The sequence below is a fragment of the Ictidomys tridecemlineatus genome, chromosome 8 (assembly GCF_052094955.1).
Source record: "Ictidomys tridecemlineatus isolate mIctTri1 chromosome 8, mIctTri1.hap1, whole genome shotgun sequence".
NCBI classification, from domain to species: Eukaryota; Metazoa; Chordata; class Mammalia; order Rodentia; family Sciuridae; genus Ictidomys; species Ictidomys tridecemlineatus.
In genome coordinates this window covers 129,872,775-129,898,720 of record NC_135484.1, presented here as the reverse complement: position 1 = coordinate 129,898,720, position 25,946 = coordinate 129,872,775, and positions in this window count along the sequence as shown.

The window sequence follows — 25,946 nt, the reverse complement described above, 5'->3', positions numbered from 1 at the left end:
CACTATTTTTAGATGATATGATTCTATACCTAGCAGACCCAAAAGGGTCTACAAAGAAACTATTAGAGCTAATAAATGAATTAAGTAAAGTGGCAGGATATAAGATCAACACGCATAAATCAAATGCATTCCTGTATATCAGCGACAAATCCTCTGAAACGGAAATGAGGACAACTAATCCATTCACAATATCCCCCCAAAAAATTAAATACTTGGCAATCAACCTAACAAAAGAGGTGAAAGACTTATACAATGAAAACTACAGAACCCTAAAGAGAGATATTGAAGAAGACCTTAGAAGATGGAAAAATATATCCTGTTCATGGATAGGCAGAACTAACATCATCAAAATGGCGATATTACCAAAAGTCCTCTATAAGTTCAATGCAATGCCAATCAAAATCTCAACAGTATTTCTTGTAGAAATAGATAAAACAATCATGAAATTTATATAAAATAATAAAAGACCCAGAATAGCAAAAACAATGCTAAGCAGGAAGTGTGAATCAGGTGGTATAGCGATACCAGACTTCAAACTATACTACAGAGCAATAGTAACAAAAACAGCATGGTACTAGTACCAAAATAGGCGGGTGGACCAATGGTACAGAATAGAGGACACAGAAACCAATCCACAAAACTACAACTATCTTATATTTGATAAAGGGGCTAAAAGCATGCAATGGAGGAAGGATAACATCTTCAACAAATGGTGCTGGGAAAACTGGAAATCCATTTGCATCAAAATGAATCTGAATCCCTTTCTCTTGCCATGCACATAAGTTAACTCAAAATGGATCAAGGAGCTTGATATTAAATCAAAGACACGGTGTCTGATAGAAGAAAAAGTTGACTATGATCTACATACTTTGGGGTAGGGCTCCAAATTCCTCAATATTGCACCCATAGCGCAAGAGTTAACAACTAGAATCAACAAATGGGACTTACTCAAACTAAAAAGTTTTTTCTCAGCAAAAGAAACAATAAGAAATATAAACAGGGAGCCTACATCCTGGGAACAAATCTTTACTCCTCACACTTCAGATAGAGCCCTAATATCCATAGTATACAAAGAACTCAAAAAATTAGACAATAAGATAACAAATAACCCAATCAATAAATGGGCCAAGGACCTGAACAGACACTTCTCAGAGGAGGACATACAATCAATCAATAAGTACATGAAAAAATGCTCACCATCGCTAGCAGTCAGAGAAATCCAAATCAAAACCACCCTAAGATACCATCTCACTCCAGTAAGATTGGCAGCCATCATAAAGTCCAACAATAACAAGTGCTGGAGAGGATGCGGGGAAAAGGGTATACTTGTTCATTGTTGTTGGTGGGACTGCAAATTGGTGCAGCCAATTTGGAAAGCAGTATGGAGATTTCTTGGAAAGCTGGGAATGGAACCACCATTTGACCCAGCTATTCCCCTTCTCGGTCTATTCCCTAAAGAACTAATAAGAGCATGCTACAGGGACACTGCTACATCGATGTTCATAGCAGCACAATTCACGATAGCAAGATTGTGGAACCAACCTAGATGCCCTTCAATAGATGAATGGATAAAAAAATGTGGCATTTATACACAATGGAGTATTACTCTGCATTAAAAAATGACAAAATCATAGAATTTGGAGAAAAGTGGATGGCATTAGAGCAGATTATGCTAAGTGAAGCTAGCCAATTTTTAAAAAACAAATGCCAAATGACTCCTTTGATATAAGGGAAGTAACCAAGGACAGGGTAGGGACGAAGAGCTTGAGAAGAAGATTAACATTAAACAGGGATGAGAGGTGGGAGGGAAAGAGAGTGAGAAGAGAAATCACATGGTAATGGAAGGTGATCCTCAGGGTTATACAAAATTACATATAAGAGGAAAGGCGGGGTAAGGCAAGATAATACAAGTGGAAGAAATGATTTACAGTAGAGGGGGTAGAAAGAGAAAAGGGGAGGGGAGGGGAGGGGAGGGGAGGGGGATAGTAGAGAATATGATAGAAAGCAGAATACATCAGTCACTAGAATGGCAATATGTAAATCAATGGAAGGGTAACTGATGTGATACAGCGATCTGTATACGGGGTAAAATTGGGAGTTCATAACCCACTTGAATCAAACTGTAAAATATGATATATTAAGAACTATGTAATGTTTTGAATGACTAACAATAAAAAAATTTAAAAAAGATGTTGTGTCCACCAAAAACTAAAAAATTTAAAAAATTCTCTTAAACAGATTATTTTCTTTGTTTTTAAGTGTATCATCCTCACTCAGTTTGGGTAATTTATATGACTCTAGACATTTGTTTCTGTCTTCAATATTTTGTTTTATTGGAGTACAAGTTTTCAAAATACTTTCTAATTATCTTCTGTATTTCTCTAGTGTTCATGGTGATATTTCTATTTTAATCACGGATTTTACTAATTGGAATTTTTTTCTACTTCTCTACATTAGCATGGATAAGGGTTTATCAAATGTATTTATTTTTTCAAAGAGCCACCTTTTCATTTTGAAAAATTAATTTTTTTAAAAAATAAATGGCAGCAGAATGCATTACAATTCTTAACTACACATGTACAGGTCAATTTTTCATATCTCTGTATATAAAGTAGGTTGACACCAATTTTTGTCTTTATACATATACTTTGAATAATGATGTCTATCACATTCCACCATCCTTGCTAATCCCCTACCCCCTCCTTTTCATTATCACCCCACTGCCCTAAATAGAGTTCATCTGTTCCTCCCATGCTCCCCCTCCCTATCCCAGTATAGTCAGCTTCTTTATATCAGAGAAAACATTAAGCATTTTTGCTGGGGGGGGGATTGGCCAACTTTCCTTAGCATTATCTTCTCCATCACCATCCAATTACCTGCAAATGCCTTGATTTTATTTTCTTTTATTGCTGAGTAATATTCTAAATGCTACATTTTCTTTATCCGTTCATCTATTGAAGGGTATCGAGGTTGGCTCCACAGTTTACTATTGTGCATTGTGCTGCTAAAAACATTGTGGTTGTGTCCCTGTACTATGCTGTTTTTAAGTTTTTTGGGTATAGACTGAGGAGTGGGATAGCTGGGTCAAATGGTAGTACTATTCCCAGTCATTTTGTCGATTTTTAAACTGCTTCTTTTGTTTCAATTTCATTGATTTCAGCTTTGATTTTAGTTATTTTCTTTCCTTTATTGCTTTTGGTGTTGATTCATTTTTTTCCTAGGGCTTTGAGATGTAACTTTGGGTCATTTATTTGACTTTTTTGTTATTTTTTTAAGGAATGAACTCCATGCAATGAGTTTTCCTCTTAGTAATGCCTTCATAGTGTCCTAGAGATTTTGACATGTTGTATCTGTGTTCTCATTCACCTCTAAGAATTTTTAAATCTCCTCTTTGATGTTTTCTGCAACCCATTGTTCATTCTCTAGCATATTATTTAGTCTCCAGGTGTAGGAGTACCTTTTATTTTTATTATTGATTTCTAATTTTGTTTCATTGTGATCTGATAGAATGCAGGGTAGTATCTTTACTTTTCTGTATTTGCTTAGAGTTGCTTTTTGGCATAATATATGGTCTATTTTAGAGAAGGATCCATGTGCTACTAAGAAGAGAGTGTCTTTGCTGTTGAATGATGAAATAGTCTATGTATGGCAGTTAAATCTAAGTTATTTATTGTATTATTGAATTCTATAGTTTGTTTGCCTTTTGTTTGGAAGATCTATCAGTAGTAAAAGAGGTGTGTTACAGTCACCCAGAATTATTGTCTTGTGGTGTATTTAATCCTTGAACTTGAGAAGAGTCTGTTTGAACATAGATGCTCCATTGTTTGGGGCATAAATATTTATAATTGTTATGTCTTGATGGTGTATGATTCCCTTAAGCAGTATGACAGGTTCTCCTTTATCCCTTCTGAATAATTTACACTTGAAGTCAACATTATTTGATATAAAGATGGAAACCCCTGCTTGCTTCCACAGTCCATGTGAGTGGTATGTTTTTAAATATTTATTTTTTTTATAGATTGACACAATACCTTTATTTATTTATTTTTATTTGGTGCTGAGGATTGAACCAAGGGCCTCACACGTGCTAAGTGTGCCCAAGTGATATATATATTTTTTTCCATCCTGTCACTTTCAGTCTATGGGTGTGTTTTCCTATGAGACTTGTCTCTGGGAGGAAGCATATTGTTGGGTCTTCTTTTTAAATCCAATCTGCCAGTCTTTGAATTGCTGAGTTTTGGAAATAAACATTCAGGGTTATTATCGAGACATGATTTGTATTCCCAGTTATTTTTGTTTATTTTTGGTACTTAACTTGATTTGGTTTCTCTTTGATAGGTTTTTCCTTTAAGGTGATACTTCCCTTTTCTAATTTTGATTGTTTTAAATTTCTTCCTCATGGAATATTTTGCCAAGGATATGCTGTAGTGCAGGCCTTCTAGTTGTAAATTCTTTTAACTTTTGTGTATCATGGGAGGTTTTTATTTTGTCATAAAAATAATATCTAAATCCAAATTCAATTGCTAATCAATATTTAATTTTACAGGGTATGATTTTTGGTTGGCATCTGTTTCTTTCAGAGCTTGGTATATGTTGTTATGGGATCTTGTAGCTTTCAGGGCCTTGTTTGAGGAATCAGAGATCCTGATTTTTTCCCATATATAATCTGATTCCCTTTCTCTTTTGGCTTTTGAAATACTCTGTGTCTCCTACAATCTAGGTGTTTTCATTACGATCTGCATTGGTGTGGATCTGTTGTGATTTTGTTCATTTGGTGTCCTGTACACTTCTTGTATTAGATTTTCCAATTCACTCTACATATTTGGAATTTTTTCTGATGTTACTTCATTGACTAGATTGTCCATTTCTGTAGTTTGGATCTCTAAGCCTTTCTCTATCCCAATAGTTGTTAAATTTGGTCTTTTCATCTTATCTCATAATTCTTGAAAATGCTGCTCATCATTTCTTACCATCTTTACTGGGTTCAACTTTATTTTTTCAAGATTATATATTTTTTCTTAATGTCAGATGTTCTGTCTTCCAAGTGATCTATTCTGTTGGAGATGCTGACTATTGAGTTCTTAATTTGGTTTACTGTTCCCTTCATTTCAAGGTTCTCTGTTTGTTATTTAAGAATCTCTATCTCCTTATTGAAGGAAACTTTTGCTTTCTATATTTGCTTATGTAGCTCTTTATCAAAATGATCCTCTGTTGCCTCTATTTGCTCTTATATCATCTTTTAATTCACAGAAAATTATGTACCTCCTCCATTCCTTCTCTGTTATTTCTCCTGCTGTTCTGACCATAGTTTCTAATAATGTATTATCTTTGTTTGGGGCACATTCTTCTTGGTTTTCCATGTTGTTTATGCATCTTCCCTTCCATCTCTGTGTTTTCAAGGTGTTACAGTATTTACCCTGTAGGCTTATAGTGTCCCCAACATGTTCTAATACCTTTCTTTTATAAAAAAAATTATTTCTTTTTTAAATACATGACAACAATGGAATGCATTACAATCCTTAATGCAGAGAGAGCACAATTTTTTAAATCTCTGTATATAAAGTATGTTCATGCTAATTTATGCCATTATACATGTACTCAATTCTATCTCCATTACAACTCTTATATAACAGAATTTTCATATCTGTTTGTATATAAGGTATGTTGGCACTAAATTCAAATCTTCATGCATGTTTTTTTGAACAATGATGTTGATCATATTACACCATCCTTACTAATCTCCTTCCCCCCCTCCATTTTTCTCTCACCCTCTTCCCTATCTAGAAATAAACTAATCCTCCCATGTTCTCCCTCGATAAGCCATAGGGAGTCACCCTGCATATATCACAGTAAATACTTGGCATTTGTTTTTTTGGGTTGGCTCACTTCACTTAACATAATATTCTCCAACTCCATCCCTTTACTGGCAAATGCAATGCTTTAATTCTTTTTTAGTGCTGATTAATATTCCATTGTGTGTATATACCGCATATTCTTTATCCATTCATCATCCACTGAATGGCATCTAGGTTGGCTCCACAGCTTAGATATTGTGAATTGTGCCGCTATAAACATTTATGTGGCTGTGTCCCTGTAGTATGCTGTTTTACGTCCTTTGGGTATAGACCGAGAAGAGGAAAAGCAGGGTCAAATGGTGGTTCCATTCCTAGATTTCCAAGGAATCTCCATAATGCTTTCCATTTTGCCTGCACCAATTTGCATCCCCACCAGCAGTGTATGAGTGTACCTTTTCACCCAAATCCCTGCCAACACTTATTGTTATATGTATAATAGTTGCCATTCTGGCCGGAGTGAGATGAAATCTTAGTTGTGATTTGCATTTCTTTAATTGCTATGTTGAACTTTTCATATATATCTGTTGCTCAATTTTATATCATATTCTGAGAAGTGCTTGTTCAGTTGTTGGTCCATTTATCGATTGTTTTTTTTTTTTTTTTTTTTTTGGTTTCAACATTGAGTTCTTCATATACCCTAGAGATGAGTGCTGTATCTGACATGTGAGTGGTAAGAATTTGCTCCCAAGATGGAGGCTGTCTTTTCACCTCACTGCTTGTTTCTTTTTCTGAAAAGCTTTTCAGTTTTGATCCGTCCACTTATTGATTCTTGGTTTTAATTCTTACGCTATAATAGTCTTATTAAGGATGTTGGGGCCTAATCCAACATGATGAAGATTTGGACCTACATTTTTTTTCTTTTAGGTACAGGGTCTCTGGTTTAATTCTTAGATCCTTGATCCACTTTGAGTTGAGTTCTGTGGATGATGAGAGAAAGGGTTTTAATTTTATTTTGCTGCATATGGATTTGCTGTTTCTTTAGCACTACTTATTTAAAAGGCTATTTTTTCTCCAATATGTTTTTGGTACCTTTGTCTAGTATGAGATAACTGTATTTATGTGGAATATTCTCTGTGTTTTCTATTCTGTACCATTGGTCTACTTGTCTATTTTGGTGCCAGTACCACACTGTTTTTGTTACTATTCCTCTGAAGTATAGTTTAAGGTCTGGTATAATGATATTACCTGCCTTCCTCTTCTAAGGATTGCTTTGCCTCCTCTGGATCTCTTTGTGTTTCCAGGATTAATTTTTATTTCTTTTTTTATTTCCAAGAGGAATATCATTGGGATTTTGATTGGAATTGCATTAAATGTGTATAGTGGTTTTGGTAGCATAGTCATTTTGACAATATTAATTCTACCTATTCAAGAACAAGGTAGAACTTTCTATCTTCTAGGTCTTCTTTAATTCGTTTTTTAGCATCTTGTAGTTTTCTTTGTACAAGGTTTTTACCTCTTTTGTTAAATTAATTTAATCCCTTTCAACTCTCATTACATTATTTTTTCCCTTAATTACTTTCCCCCAATATTCTTCTTCATCTATTTTATTAATCTATTTATTCATTTATGTTTTATGCTTTCTACATATACAGATATGTGGAATTCACAGTGGTATATTTTATATACCCATGATTTTTAAAATTCATTTGATACTCTCTTTTCCTTTCACTCCCACCCAATCTCCTTATACTCCACTAATCTTCCCTATATCTTTATGATATCCAATTATCCTTTCCCTTTTTGTTTTGCTGTAGCTGTTGCATGTGAAAAAAAAAAAAACATTTGACCCTTGATCAGTCCGATTTATTTCACTTAGCATGATGTTGATAATTTCTGTTCATTTACTGACAAATGTCACAATTTAAATCTTTTTTATAGCTGACTAGAAACTCCATATTGTGTGTGTCACAATTTATGAATCAATTCATCTATTAACAGGCATGGGAACTGCTTCCAGAATTTAGCTATGGTGAATTGGAATACTAGGAACAAAAATGTGGCTCTATCAAAATATAGTATTAATTAAAATTACAGATATCCAATATTCATGGCTACTCTGACAGGCTTTTCTGATACAAATAAAAGTCAGGCATAAGAAAACAACTCACTGTTGATGATTATATATAGGCTGTAGCATATTTAAATAAATGTTCCTCATTATGAAAATAGTGTTATTTATTGGGCAAATATCACTTGTATTTTTGTTTGCCTTTTTAATTTTTTATTTTTACATACTTATCATTATTTTTGCTATGGTTTTGACTTTTTTCTTGTGTTTATTACAAAAACTTTTTTTTATTCTAGCAAAATTATGTAAAAACTAATTTACAAATTTTAAGGTTGCAATCCCATAACTTTTACAGTAGTCACAATGTTGTAAAATGATCACCAGTGTTTAGTTTCTGATATTTTTATACATTAAAAATAAGTTCCTTCTAACTCTCATTTACATTCTCCCAAATAATTATTTTTAATTTTTGCATCCCTTCACATTTTTAAATCTGTTTTCTCACGTTTTTTAGATTTTTGTGTAAATTTTAATACTGTTTTATTCACTAGACAACAAGCTTTGGAAAGATAATAGGCATAACAATTTGTTCCTTATGGCTTTGACTTTTAAGAACATACTGATACATGGGCTCATCCAGGGCAGGGCTATTAGTCTAGATTCTCTAAGGGGGCAGTTTGTACATTTCAGTTAGAGTACTTGGAACCATGGTGATTGAACAGGAGGAATAATTTGTGGATTTTATGAACACTGAAGTAAATAAAGCTGGGCACTAAGCAGAAACAAAATAAAAGTAAAAAACAAAAGTTTAAGTAAAAACTAAGCTTAAGGTACACTAGGCTCGTGATTGATTGAACTCAATGACATTAGAAATTAAGAGGGATTGGTAAAATATATTTCAAGTAGAACTTTTCAGACATAGAAGTTTCTACTACATGTAGGAGACACAGAAGCCCACTGAATTCTGTGGTTTTCCAAGAAAATGTCTTAGAATAGAGTCATGAAATATCTGTCAAATGTCACTATGTTATCATGGCCTTACTGGAAACTATTGCATTTGTTTTTGTGCTGCTGGTAATCAATCCCAAGGTCTTGCACAAGCTGAACAAATTCTGCACCACTTAACTACAACCATAGCTTCATAAAATATTATTGTGTAAATTTCTTTGTAAGTAAAAACCTTACAGATTATTCTTTACTTATGCATAAATTACATATAATTAATAAAATATAATTTATTATGTCATATAATTCATTCATTATATGACTCATTGTAATAAAGGCGTTTAAAGATTTACACATAAACTATTTAAATCTGCAGTATTTTATATAATTATAAATCTATGTGTGTACATATACAAACATCTATAGAAAAACAGACATAGATAAACAAATTTTATCTCCATGGATCTGTATATATTTATTATATTTTCTAATTATATTATTCTTACTATTGTTCCTTATGAGTTTCTAATAGCAGTATATATGATACTGCCCATTTTTAAATTGGTTGTTTATTTGCTCAGTGATTTTTTAAAAAATATTTACTTATCAATGGACCTTTGTTATTAATTTGTATGTGGCACTGAAGATGAATTCCAGTGCCTCACACATGGTAGAAAAGTGCTTTACCACCAAGCCAAAACTCCAACACCTTTTGCCATGTTTGAACAGCTCATTGTATATATATATATATATATATATATATATATATTATATTCTAGACCTTCATCATACACATATTTGGCAAATATTCCATCCAGTTTCTTCTCATTCAGTTAATAACATACTTCAAAATACAGAAAAGTTTTCAATAGTGTAAAAGTGTATTAACTTTCTCACTTATAGATCTTGCTTCTGGCTTTGAATGTTCATGTAAAGGACAAAGCCACATAGAATTTCTGCTATGGTGTCTGACATAAGCTACAAATTTAACATTTTCTTCCAGATTAAGGATTTCACTTTTTAAATGTTGTAAGTTTTGTGTCTAATTCATTTCTTTGTATACAGATGCCAGGCTGTTCATAATTCATTAAAAATATTATGTCATCTCTAGTGTGTTTTCTCAGTTTAAAAAATCTCCAGTGTGTTTTCTCAGTTTATATCATCTCCAGTGTGTTTTCTCAGTTTATCAGGTTTTCAGTTCTATCCCATTAATCAGTTTGTATAATCCTTGCCACATATCTCACCTTTTTATTTACTGTAAGATCATAGTAAATCTCAGCATCAGATATTTTAGTCCTGTAAACTTATTCTACAGAATTGTTGACCATTCTGTATGCCTGCCTTCCCCATATATCCTTTAGAAGCCAATTATTTTCATATTTGTGCAACAGGTTTTTTGATTTTATCTTGGTTGTGTTGAATTCATTTGTTAGAGTTGTAGATAACTAATACCTTAATGTTGAATGCTCCTTTCTATGTTTGGTAGTTGTAGGATCCCCCAATGCACAGAAAGTTGATTAGCCATGTAGATGACGTTCTGGGACTTATAAGTGGCATCAGAATTAGGTGAAAGACTGCAAATTTGAGACATGAAATAGTGACACTTGTGCCACCCAGTGTCAAAAATATGTTCTTTAAAAAAATCTACCTTTATTCTTTATTTATATGTGGTGCTAAGGATCAAACCTGGTGTCTCACATGCTAGTCAAGTACTCTGCCACTGAGCCAAAACCCCAGCCCCACAAAATAAATTCTATGATAACCAAAGTTTAGAAATCTGGTTGATTTTTTTGCAAATTTACACATTGTCTTTTTTTATTGGTTGTACAAAACATTACAAAGTTCTTGACATATCATATTTAATACATTAGATTCAAGTGGGTTATGAACTCCCATTTTTACCCCAAATGCAGATAGCAGAATCACATTAGTTACACATCCACATTTTTACATATGCCATATTAGTAACAGTTGTATTCTGCTACATTTCCTATCCTTTACTATCCTCCCTCCCCTCCCCTCCCATCTTCTCTCTCTACCCCATCTACTCTAATTCATTTCTCTCCTTGTTTTATTCCCATTCCTCTCACAACCTCTTATATGCAATTTTGTATAACAATGAGGGTCTCCTTCCATTTTCATGCAATTTTCCTTTTCTCTCCCTTTCCCTCCCACCTCATATCTCTGTTTAATGTTAAAATTTTACTTCTTCTCTTCCTTCCTGCTATGTTCTTAGTTGCTCTCATTATATCAAAGAAGACATTTGGCATTTGTTTTTACACATTTTCTTTAAAAGAAATAAATTATAAAGGAAATTGTAGGTGAGGACCTTAAAGTGACTCCAGCTATGTGTGTGTTTACTGGTGAGAATTGTGACTCTTGAAGACTAAGCATTTCTTCCTTTGCAAAAGGAATCTGAAGTGTGTGAACTTTACAGAATTATTTTCTTAGCTGCCCAGAATTGCCTCACTCACTGCTTAGGAATGAGCTACAGAAGGCTACAGTGTTACAGTAAGGGTGCTACACACTTTGTAAAATATATTTATTCTAATATGTCAGGAGTTTTATTTTTTGCTTTTTGTGAACAGTGACTATAATCATCTACTATCCTGATTTGTCTTGTTGTTCCTTTCATAAAATCTTGATACCTAGCATACAATTCCCATTAGCTCAAGTATTTAACTATTTTGCTATTGAAGATTCTTAATTGGTTATTTGTGTAGATGAGGTGATTATGCTCTTAAGTCAAGGTAATTCTTCCAATAAAGTAGCTATATTTAAGTAATTAGGATCCATCCACACGTGGAGTTCCCATGGGGAAAACCTGTGTGGACACTTCTGGTGTGTCTAACTGATCTCATCTTCCTTTTGCACACAGAGATGATAACAGTCCTGTGCCTCTTTTATCACTAATACATTTATTATGTATTTCTCAAAGCCATCATTTTTCTTCATTATATTACCTTGGTTGTATGAGTTTTAAGTAAATTATTGTCACCATTATTTTTCCATTACAATTATATTAAAAGGTATTTTTTCTTTTATTAACCATTTCTTTGTCCCAGTCTTTTGGACACATATGTGCTGCTGTGTAGGCCTCTATCGTACCAAAATTTTCACTCATTGAACAGCTTATAGAACTTGAAATATTTCAAGTTTGTCTTTTCACGAGGTGGAAGTTTCACTTTACATGTCTCCAAACATTAATATTTTATGAATATTTTACACATTGGGAATGTGTCATGGATGATACTTGAAAGTAATGGTATTGGGAGTTCAATCTATCTCAAGGATACAAAGCAGAGAGAATAACTACCAGACTGTTTTCAAAAGGTTTTTTTTTTTTTTTTTTTTTTTTTTTTTTTTTTTTTTTACCACTCTTTTTATCGCTCTTGGGCACAATCACCTTATGAGTATATCTGTGACAACTCTGATTTGCATCTGGAATTTCTACCAAATTTTACATTTACTCATGGCAGAAAAGGTAGGAGTTGGGATTTTATTCAGTGCTTGAATTATGGTATATATACTTCACTTCACTCTGATATGGAAAAGATATTCTATCTTTGGACTTATGTATTTTCCTCTGAATTAGATAATGGAAAGTATCTTATTACATATATAAAGTCACTCTCCTGCATGACAGTCAGTTCTACTAACTCTTAATTCAAACTAAATACTGAATAATGGTTTAGTCTCTATGGTATTCATCTACCAATTTTTCTTTCAGGGGCCATTGACATTCGGGGATGTGGCCATTGATTTCTCTGTGGAAGAAGGGGAATGCCTAAATTCTGCTCAGCAGAATTTATATATAGAAGTGATGTTGGAGAACTACAGCAACCTGCTCTTTGTGGGTGAGCATAACTTTACTTCAAAATTCCTAATTATCATAATTTAATTTTTTTTCCCTTGAAGTATATCTTTTGAAAACTTCACCATGAGTTTTAGATTCATACTTTCAATAAAAAAGTTGGGGTAGTTCTTGGTGCTGACAAAAAAATGTTAATTATGTTTCTTTTCATCCTTAATGTTTTCCTTTGTTGGCATGATATATATTTTTCACTAGACATATAGTTGACTTAGAGGAATGCACTGATGTCAAATACTGTGGCCCACATATAGCACAGGACATAGTAGAGGTAAATGAAGAATCCCAAATTCAAAAAAATTCATTGAGACATTATCCAGCAGAAAATATTTTTGAGAAGCTTTGAATTCTTTCTCTTGTTATCAGAAAAACCTGTCCTGTGTTTTGTGCTTTAAAATTATGTAGTATCCTACTTTTCCTCCAGTAATGTCTCCTTACATTGAAATTAAAAACAAAACACTCCCCTTGCCTTGTGAGTGTCAATATTATCTGACAGCTCTTCCATAATTGTAAAAATATTTTTAGTTGTTAATGAATTTCCTATTTATCCATATATGGTGCTGATAATTGAACCCAGGGACTCACACATGCTAGGCAAGCTCTTTAACACTACTCTACAACTACAGCCCTTCTTCCATTATTTGCAGGAATGTTTGCACATTTCTGGAGACCTCTAGATCCACCCATTGTAATACATTACTATCATAAGTCAGTTTTTCTAAACTTATTTGTACATTTTTTTTTCACTTAAATTTCCTTGCTGAGGGCCATTACCAAGTAGGAATGACGCATCAAAATTTTTTTTTGCCAAGCGTACCCCATGCTGCTTAGAGGACATTCAATGGGACATTGCATGCATGCTTTAATAAGGTGACCTTGCTCAAGGACCAAGGAGGATCCAGGTTTAGAGCTGATCAGGTTTGAGGAAGTAACCGGCTCCTTGAGTTTAAGGAGTTGCCAGTTTAAGACAATGGGTTTTAGGGAAGTTGGAGGTTGAAGATTATTGCTGGGATTAGGGTGTTTCTGCTGCTTGTTTCCGTTGAGTTCTCCTGAGATAAAAATGGGATTTGGAGATAGCCTCGTGGAGTAGGTGAATTGTGCGGGCAGACGGCAGAACGCGATTTGCCCCTGGACCTGTGTGGAGGCAGTGTGAGTTCGGAATAAAGAATTGCTGTTTGAACCTACAAAGCTGTGGTGCCTCCTGATTCTGGTGCCCCCCAAGACATCGGCATTTCCTTATCAGTGTTCTTTCTGATATCTGTAATGGATTTTCTGTGAAATTATCTGCCATGGAATGAATGTCAACTTAGACAAAGACTGCTGTTTTGAGAGATGGTGTAGGTTTTATTTGAGTTAGAGCATTTGTAAAATAATACATCTGTAGATATTTACAATTTGGTTGTTTTTCTTTTCTTTTTTTATTGTGTACAGTAGGTTCCATGCTATAGACTTGGTTTTTTCATATCAGTTAATTACTTCACAAACTAAGATATGTATGACTCTTATTTGTATTGCCAATAATATTATATGTGCTTTTGCTTGTATAAATATTAAGCCTCTTTTGTCCAAGACTTTTGTATTTTATCTTGATTGGCTTGGCATACTGCCCATGTACCTAGAAAATGAAATTTTCTATATGTAAATGTAATGGGGATTGATGGCAGTGATTCTCTAAGGATGAACTACACCCCAAGCTCATTTTCACTCATCATTGGAAAGAGGTTCTCACTAAGTTATATAGCATGTCTTCAAATTGCAATTCTCCTGCCTCAGACTTCCTAGTAGCTGAGATTACATGCATGCCTATCATTTGTATATTGATGAGTTTATTTTTATTTATAAAATAAAGTCCACATTATTTTAAATGTAGCTTTGAGAAATGTTTCAATTCTCTTTTATGTATTGTTGTAATTTTTATTATAATCAAAACTACAAAATAAAACTTACTATCTCCAAAATTTTAAATATACAGATCAGTAACATTAATTCAAATTGTTAAGCAATACATCTCTACAAAGTTTACATCTAAAAAAAAATGCCTAAGAAAAAAGGACTCATTTCTTTCTCCCCATCACAAAACCATTCTGTTTTGTTCAGAAATCTTCTTCTTTAGTTTAGAGATGTCATGTTCATAGAATCCTGCAGTATTCTTTCTGTGACATTTCAGTTAACATAGTGTACATACATTTTGTAAAATATATAATTAGAATAATTTCTTTGACTTTAAAGTTCTATAGTTTCTGTATTCCAAATTGGCTCATTGTTCTTTTCAAGGTATATTTGGTTTGCATCCTCCATGATAGCAATGTTGAATAACATTGTAACAACACTGTTGTGCAATGATTAATTTGCTACTGTTGTGAGGGCTTATTGCGACACTCACTAAGAACTCCGTCTAGGTAACTCCATGTCTGCATTTACAATTGAATGCTGTAACTTTTAGTACATTTTTTAGCAGGGAAATTGTCTTCTTATTTGTATTTTGGGGGATATACATACAATTTAAAGGATAGATTTCTCTGCAAAGAACAAGGTTTTAACAATGGGAGTTTGAATATTACCTGGAGCTTCTAGTTAACTTTAAGTAGTATAAACATCTTTTAATTTTATTTTTAAATTTTTGAACAACAGCATGCCCAAGTGTGTTCAATCAACTGACACATATTTAAGGATTTTTGAAAATCACTACCACTTCTGACTTCAAGTATTTATTCCATGTGGTTACAAAATAACTATCAATTAAATATTTATTAACCTTTGTTTTAATACATAAAATTCGTCTATCCAGCATAATATCTCACTTGTAATTAAGAATAGGGATTATATAAGTCTATAGAAGCTTCAAAATATTTTCAAAGTCTCATGCTTTGCAATTACCATTTTGCTTCACTGTATTTCCCTTTTAAGTAAGTGGGAATTTATGTCTCCTACAATGACAGCAATTCTTTGTTCTCATTCAACTCTCTCAATGTTTGGGTTGTGTGCTTGGGAAGTATGATGTACTTTGCAAATGTATTTACTCTTAATTTTGAACCTAGGGAAAGGTTCCTTTTCTCCATTTCTCCTCTTTTCAAAGTTCTTTTTTTTTTAATTTAGAATGTCTTCTATTTCCTATAACTGACTTAAACTATGTTGTGAGTACTATAATTTAGACAGCACAGGTTTTGTTCGGTCACTTTTGTATATGTCATTCATATATACTTTTGCTTTCAGTCTGTGTGTTCTTAGATTTAGAGTATCCTGTGGACTACCTACAATTGTAATTTTTAGAGTTAATTCAGATAGCCAAGGTTTGTTTTGATCAGAATTTTGTAATTGTGAATTTGCCGACAAAAACATCTAAAAATGAAAAATCTCCTACTCATACTTTGTATGAGTATCAACTTGACTCCACTTTATTAAAAATTCAATATATTTGTGTCTTTTCAAAACTATATTATGATTATGGTTATACATGACTATTAACAGTTTTGTTTTTATGCTTTTATCTTTCAAATTCTATTGCAAAATTACATGTTTTGTGTCCCATTATTATAATAAAATAGAACCGTTTGTACCAAGAAATACTTAGAGTTGCTGTGCACACTTACATTTCAGTATGAAGGATTATATTTCATACTTTTTGGAGAACAGCTTTAGTGTGATGAATAGTGTGTGCATTTTTATCTTTAAATTTTTTATTTTCCTTCTCTTTTGAAAGACAGCAGTTGTGAATATAATGTCTTGGTTGATAATTTTATTCTTTCAAACCTTGAAAATAGCCCCGAATTTCTTTCTGTGTTGTGAAGTTTTGACTAAGGATTTCACAGTTATATAGTTACACACTTCTTACATTGGATACTCTGTATATCCTCTGTAAGTTTTAAAACTTGGATTAAAAACTGCTTTGAGTCTTTACAACTTGGAGATAATTGAGCTACTTGGATGTTTTATTTTTCTTATTTTCTGAGATGCATTTATTAGTACTAGAAAGAGAACTACAACTTTGCATTTTTTACTGTGGCTGGACTTGAAATTTTGATCCTTCTGGCTCAACCTCCTATGTTGTTATGTACAACCACCCCTGACTCTTTTACACATTTTCTAAAGAAAGTCTTTAAACACACATTTTCTGCTTATGACTATTAATAATTCTTGACTGCATTTTATTCTACTTTTTGTGTGTTGGTTTAATTCAGTAAACTTTTTTTAAATGATAAATTACTATTCCTTTTGAGTAATTCATAACTTACTTTTCTTATAGTAGATTTAGCCATTTTTTTTTTCTGTTGGTAACCATGAACCCCTTTTTGAAGAGTCCCCAAATATTTGCATGTTTCATATTTCTTTAATGAAACAGAAGAAATTTGGTAGATTTTTAAAATATATTGTGAAGGAGAAAAGGCTTTGTGTAACACAATGTATTTTCCTCTACTATATTACTCTCTATAGGAATGTACTCACCTTGGATACTGTGAACACTAAGATGATTTGGAAAGTTCTCAAAGTAATAAAAAACAATGGGAAAATATAGGTGAGAGTAAAGTTCAAAAATCGTATTATAATGGACAAAACCAATTAGTAGTCCCTATTTCTGATAATAATTTTATGGTCAAAAGACACCAGAAACAATATCTGAAAAAATTCAATTTATTTCACTTAGTTTTGAGGAGCTGTGTGTCTGTAAGAATATATCCACAGCCATGTTTGAAGTGAAAGGAAATGTGGAAAATTTGAAATCTGTTCCATGCATCAGTTTTTAACTTGGCCAATTATAAATGTAGCACTGAGTTAAATTTCCAGTCAAACATTTGCACGGAGAAGATATTTTTAAGTGATAATTTGAGAGTTTTTTACAAAATGTCAATTTTTCTTCCACAAAGCAGTAATTTGTTTTTTTCCAAAATAGACAATATTAAGAATTGTAGAAAGGTTTCTACTTCCCCACTATTGCTCAATGACAATTCTGATACAGAATTCTAAAAAGCACACTATATAGATAATGCTATAAGTAATACCATTAGCCATGTCTGTACCCTGAGTAATTACCAGCACATTTACATTGGTGATAAAATTATGAATATAGAGAAACTCCAATTCATTTTCTAAAGGAAATTTACTAAGATGAAAAGTGTGGACAAGTTTCCCTCAGTGCTCAAAAACTATTACTCATCCAAATATTCATAGTGAAGACAAAACTTGGAAGTGTAAAGTATGTGAAAGGGCTCTTAATTAAAGTGCAGAGCTTGCTCAACACAAGATAATTTATAGAGAAAGAGAGCCCTATATGTTTAAAAAAATATACCACAGCATCAGCTTGCTCAACATCTTCTAAACACAGTAGATACTATGAATGTGATAAACCCTATAAATTTAAAGAATGCAAAAAAAATCTTTTAGTGAAAGGTTCCAACTTGTTAAGCATCAGAGGATTTATACTGAAGAAAAGACCTGTAAATTACAAAAGTGTGGCAAAGCTTTAAAAAATATCAACTCTTACTCAACATCAAAAAATTTATTCTGCAGAGAAGACCTACCAATGTGAAGAATGCAATGCACTCAAGAACTTTACTCAATATCGTAGTGTTCATACAGGAGATATGCCATGCAAATGCAAAGAATGTGACAAAACTTCTAATAACATTTTTAATCTTATTTGTCACCAGTGGACACACACTGGGGAGATGCTCCATATATGTAAACAATTTTGTGAAGCTTTTAGTCAAAAAACAAGCCTTAAAAATCACGAGAGAATTCATACTGGAGAAAAGCTCTACAAATGTAAAGTGTGTGGCAAGAGTTTTAATACAAACTCACATCTTGACTACCACAGCAGAATTCATACTGGAGAAAAGCCCTACAAATGTAAAGTGTGTGGCAAGAATTTTTATACAAACTCGAATCTTGATTGCCACTACAGGATTCATATTGGAGAGAAGCCCTACATATGTAAAGTGTGTGGCAAGAATTTTAATACAAACTCGAATCTTGATAGCCACTACAGGATTCATACTGAAGAGAAGCACTACAAATGTGAAGTGTGTGGCAAGAATTTTAATACAAACTCGAATCTTGATCTCCACTACAAGATTTATACTGGAAAAAAGCCCTACAAAAGTAAAGTGTGTGGCAAGAGTTTTAATCAAAACTCATCACTTTCTCAGCACCAGCAATTCACACTCTAGAGAAGCCCTACAAATGTAAAGAATGTGGCAAAGCTTTTAATAGCATCTCACAGCTTAATTGTCACAAAAGAATTCATACTGGAGAGAAGCCCTACAAATGTAAAGTGTGTGGCAAGAGTTTTAATTAAAAATCATCAATTACTCAGCACCAGCGATTCCACACTGAAGAGAAGCCCTACAATTGTAAAAAATGTGGCAAAGCTTTTAATAGCATCTCACAGCATAATTGGCACAAAAGTATTAATACTGGAGAGAAGCCCTACAAATGTAAAGTGTGTGACAAAAGTTTTAATACAAACTCACAGCTCAATCGCCACAACGGGATTTATACTGGAGAGAAGCCCTACAAATGTAAAGAATGTGGCAAAAATTTTGATTACATAGAATCACTTACTCAGCACCAGAGAATCCACACTGGAGAGAAGCCCTACAAAATGGATAATTGCTTTTGATATTTGCTTAAAATTTTCTTAATATCTTTAGCTGATATTGTAGAAATAAGAACATAAAAGTATAGAATATTGCATCCCTAAAAGGATATAATTTTAGTGTAAATCAACAATTACTGAAGAGTCTCATTTTTCCCAACTGGAGAAATAATAATACTCAGAGTTGATTATTTCAGAAGTCTCATGATTTATATGAAATTTTAAATTTTTAGCTTTTATTTTTGTACATAAACGTAGGGGCATGTAATCAGTAAACCACATGTTCAGATTTTATTTTCATTTTTTTAGAGAGAGGGTTTATTAAGTTTCATAGGGCCTCACTGAATTATAAGCCCTGGCTTTTAACTTGCTAAGCTTCTCATGTCTCTAGGATCACAGGCATGGACCACCATGCCCATTTTACAGAGCATTTTTACTTATATTTTATTATGGATGCAATTTGTTACTAAATAAAGTGTGAATTTCTTAAAGTTAACCTTGTCATTAATTTAATGATGTTATTAGTTCACATATATTCCACTATTCACTTTGCTAATGGATCGATGCAATAGTAAAACATTCTATTGGGTAAATAATGCTCTAACGTCTCCATTAATTATTTCATATGTTTAATCAAGTTTTATTTGGGGAATATTATTTATGTAAATTATATACTCTCTTGTTTTTAATTATGGAAAAATTAAGACAGTTATAGTAAGGACTACTTAATAACTTACATTATAATGTTTGTTATAATGTTGAGAGCCACAGCCAAAGGGGCCCCAGCAAACTTCCAGCTGCCAGCAAACTTCCAGCTGCTGGCTGATAATTGGCTCACAGCAGCCCCAGCAACATATAGCTGATTGGCTCCTCTGCAGTGATGTTCATTCGGCTGTTTCCCTGCCCTTCAGACTGCCAGCTGATGATTGGCTCACAGGAGCCCCAGCAACATCTAGCTGATTGGCTCCTCCACGGAGCTGTTAATTGGGGGACTTTTTTGGCTCTGCCCACACAACCCAGCCAATCAGCCTCAAGAGCAGGAGGATTGTGGGAGGTGGAGAGGCTGGTGTGGGGGTGAGAGGCTTGTGGAAGCTGGTGGTGGCAGTTGGGCTCTGAGGGTTTTTTCCTTAGGAGCTGTTTTGTTTGGCATTTGTAGTTCTAAAAATAGAGTTAGTTTCTTTTGACAAGTGGCTCCTGAATTGTGCCCAGACAGACTGCGGCATTTGGTGGCCCGTACGGGGAGCAACTGAGGGTAAGTAAACTTCTCGCCCCTAAGGGCAGGGCGAGAGGATGGGTAGCCATTCTAAGTTTCCTCTTTTGCTTCATTTTTGTTTTAACTTGCCTGTCTCTGGAGATGAGTGAGACGGAAGAAAAACCACTCACATCTGAGGAAAAACTATTTGCGTCTGAGGAACAGATAGGGAGAAAGGACAGATACACATTTCAGGAGGATAGAAAGGCTGATATAATGAATTATTGTTCCATTTTTATTGCATTCTGTGTCAGTTTTGTTTGGCGTCATCTTGTTGGGTTGCATTTTAGTAGAAATACGGGATCAGAAATTAGTAAAAAACAAACCGAAAGACTGTTAAGTAAATTATTAGAGGAAGGAGGCTTCCCAGTAAAATCAAGAGCAGTCAGGGTATACATTGATAAAATACAAAAATGCAGCCCATGGCTTTTTTAGGAGGAGTTGTTAGATATATCACAATGGAACCATCATGGTGAAGATTTAAAAAAAATAGAAAAGAACAACCCAGGGACTCTGCCAGTTGGCACATTGCCATTTTGGACGTTGGTATCTGGTTTGCTTAGTCCAAAGCCTTCAGTTAAGACAAAGGTAGAGGAAGGAAAAGACATATTGATTCAAGTAAAAGAGAAGGTCTCTCAAGTTAGTCAGAAACAGGAAAATATTCAAGTAAAAGAGAAGGTCTTTTGAGCTAGTGAGACAGAGGAAGAAAGTTTAGAGCAGAAAAAGCCATAAGGGGAAAAGATACAACAGAAGACTGCTAATAACACCTTTCTATCAGAGAGCGGAAGTGTACAACCAATAGCACCACCTCTACAGGAGACTGCTACTAACAGCATTCTATCACCAGAGGTCATAAGTGTCCAATCAACAGCACTAGAAGACTTTCAACCTCCGCAGTTGATAGTTGGGATCCTGAGACAGGATCTCAAGTATGCCCTGTATTTGAGCTAGGAGGGCAGCGAATTTACCAGGGTTTAAATTTCAAAACAGTGAAGAAGCTAAAAGAGGCTGTAACAACCTATGTTCCTCAAGCACCCTTCACTGTAATCTTGGCCGAATCCATTACCAACTTAAACATGACGCCAGCAGATTGGGCTAATATTTGTAAAGCTGTGCTAAATGGAGGACAATACCTGTTATGGAAGGTTGCCAATGAGGAATTTTGCAAGGAGACAGCTAGGCAAAATGCAGCAGCTGATTATCCTCAGAGAAATCTAGATATGTTGTTAGGAAAGGGACCTTATGAGGATTGGCAGCAACAAATTGCATATGATCCTGGTGTATATTTACAAATTAATGTAGATGCAGTTAAGGCATGGAAGACTTTACAAGGACATGGAGGTTTACAAGGTCAATTATCTAAGAAAATACAAGGAGCTAATAAACCTTACGCTGAATTTGTAGATAGACTTATTCAAACAGCTACCAGAGTTTTTGGGAATAAAGAACAAGCAATGCCATTAATAAAACAACTGGCTTATGACCAAGAGAATCATTGGTGCAGAGATATCATTAGACCATGGAAACAGGAAGATTTAAACACATATATTAAATTATGTAGAGACATTAATGAACAAGAGCAAGTCATGACAGCTGCAGTAAAACAGGCTTAAATGCCAGAGACATTAATGAACAAGGGCAAATTGTGGCAGCTGCAGTAAAACAGGCTTTATATGCCAGGCCAAGAACATGCTACAATTTTCAACAAACAGGACATTTTAAAAGGAATTGCCCCATAGGAGGAGGGTTTAACAAAACTAGGTATCAAAGGAGTAGAATACCGGGTATTTGCCCACGATGCAGTAGAGGGAGACATTGGGCTACTGAATGCCGTTCTCAAACCACCATAGAGGGTACTCCATTATCAAAAAACGAACAAGGACCAAGTGTTTATCCATGATATCGTGGAGAAAGGCATCGGGCTCCATTGCCAAAAAATGGACAGGGGGTCCCAATGCTCCTGGGCCCCAAACCACAAATATACGGAGCACTGGAGGAAACCAGCAACCCCATCAGTGTACCAGGACACTTTGTCCATCAGATCCCTCATCAGACAAACCAGAGGGAGCGCAGGGTTGGACATCTGCACCTCCGCCAGATCAGTACTAACACCAGAGATGGGAGTTCAAATAATTCCCACAGGGGTAAAAGAACCTCTTCCCAAAGGAACAGTAGGCTTATTATTGGGACGCAGCTCTTCTACTCTAAAAAAACTTTTGATAAGTCCTGGGGTAATTGATCCTGATTATGAAGGTGAAATAAAAATTATAGCCAGTTCTCCAAAGGGTATATCAGTAATTTCACCAGGAGATAGAATAGCACATTTACTAATAATACCAAGCCTACATGATAAATTTTCTAGTCATGCTGTAAAAAGAGGTTCCAAGGGATTAGGCTCCACAGGTGTAGATTGGGCTATGCTTTCTTTAAATTTAGATTCTCGCCCAATGCTAAAACTTAATATTCAAGGACATCAATTTAATGGGCTACTGGATACAGGTGCAGACCTTAGCATCATCTCTCGTCAAGAATGGCCAAAACCTTGGCCATTACAACAAGCCACTCAAATGCTTCGAGGCGTAGCAGTGGCGACTAATCCCAATAGAAGTGCAATGGTATTAGATTGCAAGGATCCTGAAGGATGTGAAGGAACTATACAGCCATATGTATTGGATCATCTTCCCGTAAATTTATGGGGACTAGATGTCCTAGATCAATTAGGTTTGACATTAACAAATAACATCAATCAAAATGCACCCACTATTATGGCTAGACAAGGTTTTAGAAAAAGAAAAAGATTAGAAAAACAAGAACAAGGTATAGCAGCACCAATACAAATAGATCAAGGAACAGAGAGACATGGGTTGGATTTTCACAAAGGGCAACTGAGACAATAAAAATTACATGGAAATCAGAAAGACCAGTATGGGTTCCTCAGTGGCACTTTACTACAGAAAAGATACAAGTAGCTCATGATCTGGTCAAACAACAATTAGCGGAAGGACATATACAACCTCCTGTATCTCCCCATAATACTCCCATTTTTGTCATCGAAAAGAAATCTGGTAAATGGAGATTATTGCAATATTTAAGAGCCATTAATAATGAAATGGTCATTATGGGACCTGCTAAATTGGGGATTCCTCAATTGTCTGCTTTGCCAAAAACTTGGTATGTTTTAGTTATAGATATTAAAGATTGTTTTTTTTTTTTCAATTCTAATTCATCCTGAGGATAGTCCACATTTTGCATTTACTATCCCTGCACTAAACCATGAAGGTCCTGATCAGAGATATAAATGGAAAGTACTCCCTCAAGGGATGGCTAACAGCCCAACTATGTGTCAAATTTATGTTAACAAAGTAATCCAGCCACTTAGAAATCAAAATCCTAAACTACAAATATTTCATTATATGGATGATGTATTATTAGCACACAAAGCTAAAAACACATTGTTAGAATGTTATGCCACACTTACAAATTTATTAAAAAAGTATAATCTAGAGATAGCAATAGATAAAGTACAATTAAATTTTCCAATTAATTATTTAGGAGTTCTATTATCCTCAACCATGGTCCGCCCACCAAAAATTCAAATATGAGTAGATCAACTCAAATCACTTAACGACTTTCAAAAGTTATTAGGAGACATAAATTGGATAAGGCCTTATCTAGGTATTCCAACAGAAGAATTGGGACATTTATTTGATATCCTACAAGGTCCATCAGATCCAAATTCACCCCAAATGTTAACGCCTGAAGCAAGAAAAGCATTAAAAATCATTGAAACATATATGGAAAATATACATTTGAATAGAATTGATATAAGTTTGCCTTTATTATTTATTGTACTACCAACAAAAAAAATATTCCTACAGAAGTATTTTGGCAAGAAGGTTCATTATTATGGATACATTTATCTTATTCTCCTAACATTATTCTTACTAGGTATCCTGAGGCTGTAGGACAATTAATACTCAAAGGAATAAAAACAGCAAAGGCAGTGTTTGGAATTTCTCCCAATAAAATTATTACTCCATATACAATGAATCAAATTGATGAATTAGTTAATGAGTTAAATACTTGGGCAATAATCATGTGCAAATCTAATGTTTCATTTGATAACCAGTTACCATATAATCCTTTATTGTCTTTTTGGTCATTGCACACTGTAATTTTTCCAAAAATGACAAGAAAAAACACCTATCATGAATACTCCAAATATATTCACTGATGAGTCAAATAATGGTACAGCAGCAATAGTTATACCTAATCAAACTTTTACATTTTTAGTACCCAAACAATCAGCTCAAAAGGTAGAGCTTCATGCAGTATTACAAGCTTTTGTGATGTTTAAAGATTCTGTATTTAATTTATTTTCTGATAGTCAGTATATAGTTAGTGCTATAGTATCCCTTGAAGATGCTGGTAAGATTTCCCCTTTTTCTACTGTTTTCTCTTTGTTTTCCACCATACAAAGTTTAATCTGGGACAGAAAAGATCCATTCTTTATAGGACATATCAGGGCACATACAGGATTGCCTGGAGCCCTTAGTTTGGGCAATGATTTAGCAGATAAAACTACACATGACATACATATTTTCTCTACATTAGAAGAAGCTATAAATTTTCATAAAAGGTTCCATGTCAATGCCAATACTTTACAAAAGCATTTTAAAATAACTAAGAAAAAAGCTAAACAAATAATAAAACAATGTCAAAATTGTGTGACCTTTTTACCACAAGTTAATCTTGGAGTCAATCCTAGAGATTTGATACCTAACCGTATTTGGCAGATGGACGTCACACACTTGCCAGAATTTGGAAGATTAAAATATTTGCATGTTACAATTGATACTTCTGGATTTTTGATGGGCTCCCTTCCTGCCTGAGAAAAAAATAAAGATATTATAAGTTATTGCTTACAAAATTTTGCCACTGTGGGCATTCCAAAACAGTTAAAAACAGATAATGGTCCTGGTTATACTTCTGCTTCTTTTAAACAATTTTTCTCATCATTTGGCATTACTCATATAACAGGAATCCCATACAATCCACAGGGACAAGGCATAGTTGAAAGAGCTCATCAAACTACTAAAATGTACTTATTAAAGCAAAAAGACAGAATTGGGAAGGGGTATATAGTCCCCAAAGATAAACTTAAAATAACCCTTTTTACTCTAAACTTTGTAAATTTGGATTCATCAGGACTTAGTGCTGCAGAAAGGCATATGTGTCCAAAAAATGTACATAAGACCAAGGTACTTTGGAAAGATATTCTAACAGGACAATGGAAAGGTCCTGACCCAGTAATTGTCTGGAGTCTGGGGTCAGTTTGTGTGTTTCCACAGGAAGAACATCAGCCGATTTGGATTCCAGAGAGATTAACTAAAGCGATTTCTACAGACCAAAAAGAAGATGAT